Consider the following 9,498-nt stretch of genomic DNA (forward strand, 5'->3'; position numbering starts at 1 on the left):
TCGCAATCACCCTCTTTGAAATACGATCTTTTGAAATAATCGATGCATAATACACTGCCTGTACCGGAAGTAGCAGACGATGTGCGCGTGACGTCACGGGTTGTGGATCTCCTCGCATCTGAGCATTGTTTACAATCATGGCCACCAGCAGCGAGAGCGTTTCAGATCGATAAAGCGACGATTTCCCCATTTATTTGAACGATGATGAAAGATTTGTGGATGAGGAAAGTGAGAGTGAAGGACTAAAAAAGAAAAAAACTATAAAGTTTAGTTGGAGCTATTCAGATGTTAATAGACACATTTTCTAGGATAATTCTGGAAAATCCCTTATCTGCTTATTGTGTTACTAGTGTTTTAGTGAGATTACATGGTCGTACCTGTACAACCTGAAGGTCGGCCCCGCACTTTTCTTCAGCACCAGTCGACGGGTGGTGGCGATGCCCATCCCTACCCTTCGCAAAGGACCCTCTTCGAAACAAGATCTTTCGAAATGATCGCTGCATAATACACTGTACTTTGGGTGTGTGGTCCAATCCAACCGTGTTTGCTTGACATCTCTGTTCCATAGTAAAGCTTCGTTGTCATCTTTCGGGAATGTAAACAATGAAACACCGGCTTTGTTTGTGTTGCTAAAGCCGGCCGCAATACACCGCTTCCCACCTACAGCTTTCTTCTTTGATGTCTTCATTATTCATTGAAAAAATTGCAAAAGATTCAGCAACACAGAAGTCCAGAATACTGTGGAATTATGTGATGAAAACAGACGACTTAATAGCTGGGAACGATGCTGGAACAAAATGTCCTCTACAATGCGTGACGTAATGCGCACGCGTCATCATGTTTTAGCATGATACTTCCACGCAAAATTCAAAATTACAATTTAGTAAACTAAACCGGCCGTATTGGCATGTGTTGCAATGTTAATATTTCATCATTGATATATAAACTATCAGACTACCTGATCGTTAATAGTGGGTTTCAATAGGCCTTTAAGCTCGTTTTTGCCAGTCAGTCGCGCTGGCGTCATTCTGTCTTGATGGGGGGACGCAGCTTGCTGCGGGTTTGTTCTCCCAGGAAGGCAGACGGACTACCCGGGACATGGCGTTTAGGTTAAAACATGATTTAATTTTAACTAAAAAAAGGTACAGACAAAAAGGGTTCACAGCGGAGGCACAACTTGGCTAAGGAACAAAACTAACACATAAACAGACTGAACATAAAACAAACAACACTTACTATGGCTTGACAAGAGCAGCATGGACTTTGGCAAAAACTAGCATGGACAGAGCATGAAAAGAACACAATGACGCCAGGGCGACTGACTGGCAAAGACAAGCTTAAATACTGCCTCTGATTAGTGCTCGGTAGGCAGGTGAGCGGGCGAGCACTAATCAGAGACAGGTGGACACAACGAGTAACCAAGGAAACCAGACAAGGGAGTGGAAAAAAACAAGAACATAAAGAGTCCAAAGGTCAAACAGCAAATGGTCAAACAAAACATGATCAACAGACATGACATGTTCAAACTACAGCCTGCGCTCTCTATTTAGTGTTTGCATATTCCATTTAAATTTCTGGCGATTTGATAGGCGACATCTTATTGGACATTCTCAGTGACTCGGTTCAGTTCAGTTTCAATAAATTTCGAACATGCATACAGTTAGAATAATTTTATCTAAGTTATCGCAAACACTTTGTGTTGAAATGAGTTCCCGGTGAGAAGCCCAAAAGCTGTCTTTGAACCTACCAAGAAGAAGGCTTGTAAAACTCTACTGTGTAGGGGGGGAAGCAACATGAAGGTGTTTCTGTTTCTTTCATTTTTGCTTGATTGATTGAAACTGTTATTAGTAGATTGCACAGTACAGTACATATTCCGTACAATTGACCACTAAATGGTAACACTCCAATACGTTTCTCAACTCGTTTAAGTCGGGGTCCACGTTAATGTATTGTAATTAACAGAAATATATTGTCTGACCCAAGAACTACAATGCGGAGAGGAAGCAGGGCCTTACTCCAACTCCAGGCACCGCTTGTTTGAACTGTTTTGCGACCTTTTCTGTGAACTGTTCACAAACTTTTCTTTGAACTGTTCTGTAGCCAAAGACGAAGGCTGTTTACGACCCCCTGTCCCTTAGAAACAGCTGTTGCCATGTAATCAGGGAAAGTCCAAATAAAAAGAGGTGGCATACAAACTTTTGCCAGAGCGTGCTGGAGACTGTACAAGAGTACAGCCTGGACGTTTCTCCTCAAATTGAGCCAAATTTAATTCTGTCTCTGTTTAATTCCTTGCTTATTGTCTCGTTTAATGGATGTCATCAGTGTTTGAACCGGACATATAGATTTTGCAGTCAAAACTGTCTGCTTAGTCGCTAGAATTCCACCTGTAAAATGTTGTTTTTCATAGCATAATCACGTAAATTGAAAAGGATCTGCCCAAGTTCCAGACAATCTCTTTTACGACCTCTTTTTTAAACTGTTTTCCGATGCTCTTTTTGAACTGTTTTACAAACCTCTTCTTTGAAATGTTTTACAACCATTTCTGTGAATCTGTTTACGACCCCGTCCCTTTGGAAGCAGCTGTTGACATGTGGTCAGGGAAAATCCAAATAAAGGAGGAGGCGTACAATCTTTTGCCAGAGCGTGCTGGAGACTGTACAAGAGTACAGCCCGGACGTTTCTCCTCAAATTGAGCCAAATTTAATTCTGTCTCTGTTTAATTCCTTGCTTATTGTCTCGTTTAATAGATGTCATCAGTGTTTGAACCGGACTTATAGATTTTGCAGTCAAAACTGGCCGCTTAGTCGCTAGAATTCTACCTGTAAAATGTTGTTTTTTTTATAGCATAATCACGTAAATTGAAAAGGATCTGCCCAAGTTCCAGACAACCTCTTTTACGACCTCTTTTTTTAAACTGTTTTCCGATGCTCTTTTTTAACTGTTCTACAAACCTCTTCTTTGAAATGTTTTACAACCATTTCTGTGAATCTGTTTACGACCCCGTCCCTTTGGAAGCAGCTGTTGACATGTGGAAAATCCAAATAAAGGAGGAGGCATACAATCTTTTGCCAGAGCGTGCTGGAGACTGTACAAGAGTACAGCCCGGACGTTTCTCCTCAAATTGAGCCAAATTTAATTCTGTCTCTGTTTAATTCCTTGCTTATTGTCTCGTTTAATAGATGTAATCAGTGTTTGAAGCGGACATATAGATTTTGCAGTCAAAAATGGCCGCTTAGTCGCTAGAATTCTACCTGTAAAATGTTGTTTTTTATAGCATAATCACGTAAATTGAAAAGGATCTGCCCAAGTTCCAGACAACCTCTTTTACGACTTCTTTTTTTAAACTGTTTTCCGATGCTCTTTTTTAACTGTTTTACAAACCTCTTCTTTGAAATGTTTTACAACCATTTCTGTGAATCTTTTTACGAACCCGTCCCTTTGGAAGCAGCTGTTGACATGTGGAAAATCCAAATAAAGGAGGAGGCATACAATCTTTTGCCAGAGCGTGCTAGAGACTGTACAAGAGTACAGCCCGGACGTTTCTCCTCAAATTGAGCCAAATTTAATTCTGTCTCTGTTTAATTCCTTGCTTATTGTCTCGTTTAATAGATGTAATCAGTGTTTGAACCGGACATATAGATTTTGCAGTCAAACCTGGCCGCTTAGTCGCTAGAATTCTACCTGTAAAATGTTGTTTTTTATAGCATAATCACGTAAATTGAAAAGGATCTGCCCAAGTTCCAGACAACGTCTTTTACGACCTCTTTTTTTAAACTGTTTTCCGATGCTCTTTTTTAACTGTTTTACAAACCTCTTCTTTGAAATGTTTTACAACCATTTCTGTGAATCTGTTTACGACCCCGTCCCTTTGGAAGTAGCTGTTGACATGTGGAAAATCCAAATAAAGGAGGAGGCATACAATCTTTTGCCAGAGCGTGCTGGAGACTGTACAAGAGTACAGCCAGGATGTTTCTCCTCAAATTGAGCCAAATTTAATTCTGTCTCTGTTTAATTCCTTGCTTATTGTCTCGTTTAATAGATGTCATCAGTGTTTGAACCGGACATATAGATTTTGCAGTCAAAACTGTCCGCTTAGTCGCTAGAATTCTACCTGTAAAATGTTGTTTTTATAGCATAATCATGTAAATTGAAAAGGATCCGCCCAAGTTCCAGACAATCTCTTTTACGACCTCTTTTTTTAAACTGTTTTCCGATGCTCTTTTTGAACTGTTTTACAAACCTCTTGTTTGAAACCATTTCTGTGAATCTGTTTACGACCCCGTCCCTTTGGAAGCAGCTGTTGACACGTGGTCAGGGAAAATCCAAATAAAGGAGGAGGCGTACAATCTTTCGCCAGAGCGTGCTGGAGACTGTAAAAGTGTCCAGACGACTCTCTTCATTGTGAGCCAAATTAAATTTTGTCTCTGTTTGATTCTTTCCTTCCTGTCCTGTTTAATAGATGTCATCAGTGTTTGAACCTGACGTCTTCGATACAATGTAATGCATCACATATTTCCAGTTGTTTCTCTGGACAGCACAGACACTCAACAACGGCACATTTACGGATTATAATTACTGATTTGCAAAAATTATGTTTAACCTAATTTGGTGAAACTACATAATTTCCCACGGCACACCAGACAATATCTCACGGTACACTAGTGTGCCACGGCACAGTGGTTGAAAGACACTGCCCTATACAAAGAACAACTAGAGTTTTTATAGTTTTTAAAAAAACGGGCTGCTCAGTCGCCAGAATTTACCCATTTTTCCATTTGCATGATAATGCTGTAAAAAAACATTTTACAGGTAGAATTCTAGTGACTAAGCTGCCAGTTTTGACTGCAAAATATGTATGTCAGGTTCAAACACTGTTGACATCTATTAAACGAGACAAGAAGCAAGGAAGGGCTTCACGGTGGCAGAGGGGTTAGTGCGTCTGCCTCACAATACGAAGGTCCTGCAGTCCTGGGTTCAAATCCAGGCTCGGGATCTTTCTGTGTGGAGTTTGCATGTTCTCCCCGTGAATGCGTGGGTTCCCTCCGGGTACTCCGGCTTCCTCCCACTTCCAAAGACATGCACCTGGGGATAGGTTGATTGGCAACACTAAATTGGCCCTAGTGTGTGAATGTGAGTGTGAATGTTGTCTGTCTATCTGTGTTGGCCCTGCGATGAGGTGGCGACTTGTCCAGGGTGTACCCCGCCTTCCGCCCGATTGTAGCTGAGATAGGCGCCAGCGCCCCCCGCGACCCCGAAAGGGAATAAGCGGTAGAAAATGGATGGATGAATGGAAGAAGCAAGGAATTAAACAGATACAGAATTAAATTTGGCTCAATTTGAGGAGAAACGTCTGGGCTGTACTCTTGTCCGGTCTTCAGCACGCTCTGGCAAAATATTGTATGCCACCTCTTTTTATTTGGACTTTCCCTGATTACATGGCAACAGCTGTTTCTAAGGGACGGGGGGTCGTAAACAGCCATCGCCTTTGGTTACAGAACAGTTCAAAGAAAAGGTCGTACTAAACAGTTCACAGAAATGGTCGTAAAACAGTTCAAACAAGCGGTGCCTGGAGGGGGGAGTCAGGCCCTGCTTCCTCTCCTCTTTGTAGTTCTTGGGTCAGACAATATCTTTCTGTTGATTACAATACATGAACGAAGCAGAACACATTTGTGTTGCTTCTCATCCTACATAGTGGAGTTTTACAAGCCTTCTGCTTAGTAGGACTAAAGACAGCTTTTGTCCTCTCACCGGAAAAACAATGTAACACAATATTTTGTGATACAATTTTTCTAACACTATATATATATTTTTTTGTTTTGTTTTTTTCTTTTTTTACTGTGTACGTAAAAAAATATATATAATAATAAAATGCTTAGGCAATTGTGTATTAATATAGTGATGCACATTTATGTTCATATTTAAAGTCTATTTATTTACCGAAACGTTGTTGTTTCTTCCTGATTCCGCAAAGTTGTGTACGAAATCCATCAAGTCGCGCTTCGGCAACCAATAAAGGTAAGAATATTATTTACAGGGACAAGAGTGCTCCTAATGGCGTGGTTGCGTTATTTGCTGCTCTGCTGCTGAAGTTTATCATGTCACAATTTGCTGCTCAGCATCCCAAGACTTACGATGCAAACTTCTGCTTGGGTTGCAAAACAAAACCAAAACACTGCAGGAGACATAATTGCTGTTTCATCATGACATTATTTCCTTCCTTTTTCTGGAGTAATTAATACACGACGCCGAGCATCGCACAGAGGGAGACATTCGGGACAACAACGTGAAAAATGGAAGCCGCAAGTGTCGGAATGAAGCCTGACAGGGAGCCCACTGCTCCCCCGTCGTGATCCGCGAGCGGACCGTCCGCTTAGCGCCTCGCCGGCCGTTTCTGCTGACTTGTCTTTTCTCTAATTGGTGCGCAACTTAAAAAGGGGACCGCTGTCTTTGTAAATGAGACTGCGGGGCCCTGCTATTTTATTTATTTATTTATCTATTTTTCTCCCTGTCAAAGAGCCGGGAGGGAGTCGCAAACATGAGTCTATTTTCGCCTTGTTAAACGACAAGAAGGACAGGCTCCCGGGAAAAAAAAAAAGGAAGAAGATGAAATTAATTGTTTGCCCAAAACTGCAGACTCAGCACGCCTGGCGCATGGGAAGCTATTATGTTGACTGCCGCATGAACAGGAGCTTTGCTAAATGTCTAACACCATGCGCTCATTCTTCTTCTTCTTCATTAAAAAAGGTGTTGTGAAGAATAGATAGACAACTCCAGGATAGTTAGACAACTCCACGGTGGCAAAGCTCCGGGGGTTGACGAGATCCGTCCAGAAATGCTGAAGGCTCTGGGTGTTGAGGGGCTGTCTTGGTTGATACGCCTTTTCAACATTGCGTGGTAGTCCGGGACAGTGCCGAGGGAGTGGCAGACTGGGGTGGTGGTTCTCTATTCAAAAAGGGGGACCAGAGGGTGTGTACTAATTACAGGGGCATGACACTACTCAGCCTCCCTGGGAAAGTTTACGCCAAGGTACTGAAAAGGAGGGTCCGGCCGATAGTCCAACCTCAGATTCAAGAGGAGCAAAGTGGATTCTGTCCTGGTCGTGGAACACTGACCAGCTCTTTATTCTTGCGGGAATCCTGGAGAAGGCCAGGCAGTATGCCTATGCTTTGTGGATTTGGAGACGGCGTCTGACCGTGTCCCCCAGGAGATCTTGTGGGAGGTGCTAAGGGAGTACGGGGTGAGGGGAACCCTGCTAAGGGCCATCCATTCTCTGTACAACCAAAGCTCCTGGGTGGAGGAGTTTAAGTATCTCGGGATCTTGCTCCGGGAGTTGACGAAATCCGTCCAGAAATGCTGAAGGCTCTGGGTGTTTAGGGGCTGTCTTGGTTGATACGCCTTTTCAACATTGCGTGGTAGTCCGGGACAGTGCCGAGGGAGTGGTAGAATGGGGTGGTGGTTCCCCGATTCACAAAGGGGGACCAGAGGGCCTGTGCTAATTACAGGGGCATGACACTACTCAGCCTCCCTGGGAAAGTTTACGCCAAGGTACTGGAAAGGAGGGTCCGGCCGATAGTCCAACCTCAGATTCAAGAGGAGCAAAGTGGATTCTGTCCTGGTCGTGGAACACTGACCAGCTCTTTATTCTTGCGGGAATCCTGGAGAAGGCCAGGCAGTATGCCTATGCTTTGTGGATTTGGAGACGGCGTCTGACCGTGTCCCCCAGGAGATCTTGTGGGAGGTGCTAAGGGAGTACGGGGTGAGGGAAACCCTGCTAAGGGCCATCCATTCTCTGTAGAACCAAAGATCCTGGTTGGAGGAGTTTAAGTATCTCAGGATCTTGCTCCGGGAGTTGACGAAATCCGTCCAGAAATGCTGAATGCTCTGGGTGTTGAGGGGCAGTCTTGGTTGATACACCTTTTCAACATTGCGTGGCAGTCCGGGACAGTGCCGAGGGGGTGGCAGACTGGGGTGGTGGTTCCCCGATTCAAAAAGGGGGACCAGAGGGTCTGTGCTAATTACAGGGGCATGACACTACTCAGCCTCCCTGGGAAAGTTTACGCCAAGGTACTGGAAAGGAGGGTCCGGCCGATAGTCCAACCTCAGATTCAAGAGGAGCAAAGTGGATTCCGTCCTGGTCGTGGAACACTGACCAGCTCTTTATTCTTGCGGGAATCCTGGAGAAGGCCTGGGAGTATCCCTATGCTTTGTGGATTTGGAGACGGGGTCTGACCGTGTCCCCCAGGAGATCTTGTGGGAGGTGCTAAGGGAGTACGGGATGAGGGGAACCCTGCTAAGGGCCATCCATTCTCTGTACAACCAAAGCTCCTGGGTGGAGGAGTTTAAGTATCTCGGGATCTTGCTCCGGGAGTTGACGAAATCCGTCCAGAAATGCTGAAGGCTCTGGGTGTTGAGGGGCTGTCTTGGTTGATACGCCTTTTCAACATTGCGTGGTAGTCCGGGACAGTGCCAAGGGAGTGGCAGACTGGGGTGGTGGTTCCCCGATTCAAAAAGGGGGACCAGAGGGCCTGTGCTAATTACAGGGGCATGACACTACTCAGCCTCCCTGGGAAAGTTTACGCCAAGGTACTGGAAAGGACGGTCCGGCCGATAGTCCAACCTCAGATTCAAGAGGAGCAAAGTAGATTCCGTCCTAGTCGTGGAACACTGACCAGCTCTTTATTCTTGCGGGAATCCTGGAGAAGGCCAGGGAGTATGCCTATGCTTTGTGGATTTGGAGACGGCGTCTGACCGTGTCCCCCAGGAGATCTTGTGGGAGGTGCTAAGGGAGTACGGGGTGAGGGAAACCCTGCTAAGAGCCATCCATTCTCTGTACAACCAAAGCTCCTGGGTGGAGGAGTTTAAGTATCTCGGGATCTTGTTCACGAGTGAGGGAAAGATGGAGAAAGAAATCAGCCTGAGAATGGGAGCAGTTGGGACAGTATTGCAGTCTCTCTGCTGCACTCTTGTGACGGAACGAGAGTTGAGTCATAAGGCAAAGCTCTCGGTTTACCGAGCTGTCTACATTCCTACTCTCACCTATGGTCATGAAGTGTGGCTCATGACCGGAAGAGTAAGATCGTGTATACAAGCGGCCGAAATGAGTTTTCTCAGAAGGGTGGCTGGAATCTCCCTTAGAGTTAGGGTGAGAAGTTCAGTCACCCGAGAGAGACTCGGAGTAGAGCCGCTGCTCCTTCGCTTGGATAGGAGCCAGCTTAGGTGGTTCGGGCATCCGCATGCGTCTCCCTAGGGAGGTCCTCATTGCACGTCCCACTGGGAAGAGACCCTGCGACAGGCCAAGGACCAGCTGGGGGGATTACATCTCCTCTCTGGCCTGGGAAGGCTTTGGGATCCCCCAGGAGGAAGAAGTTGCTAATGTTGCTCTGGAGAGGGAAGTCTGGGGGTCTCTGCTGGAGCTGTTGTCCCCGCGACCCGATTCCGGATAAGCGGTTGGAGATGGATGGATAGATTGTGAAGAATATCAAATTAGCCGATATGTGC

The sequence above is a fragment of the Nerophis ophidion genome, linkage group LG11 (assembly GCF_033978795.1).
Source record: "Nerophis ophidion isolate RoL-2023_Sa linkage group LG11, RoL_Noph_v1.0, whole genome shotgun sequence".
NCBI lineage: Eukaryota > Metazoa > Chordata > Actinopteri > Syngnathiformes > Syngnathidae > Nerophis > Nerophis ophidion.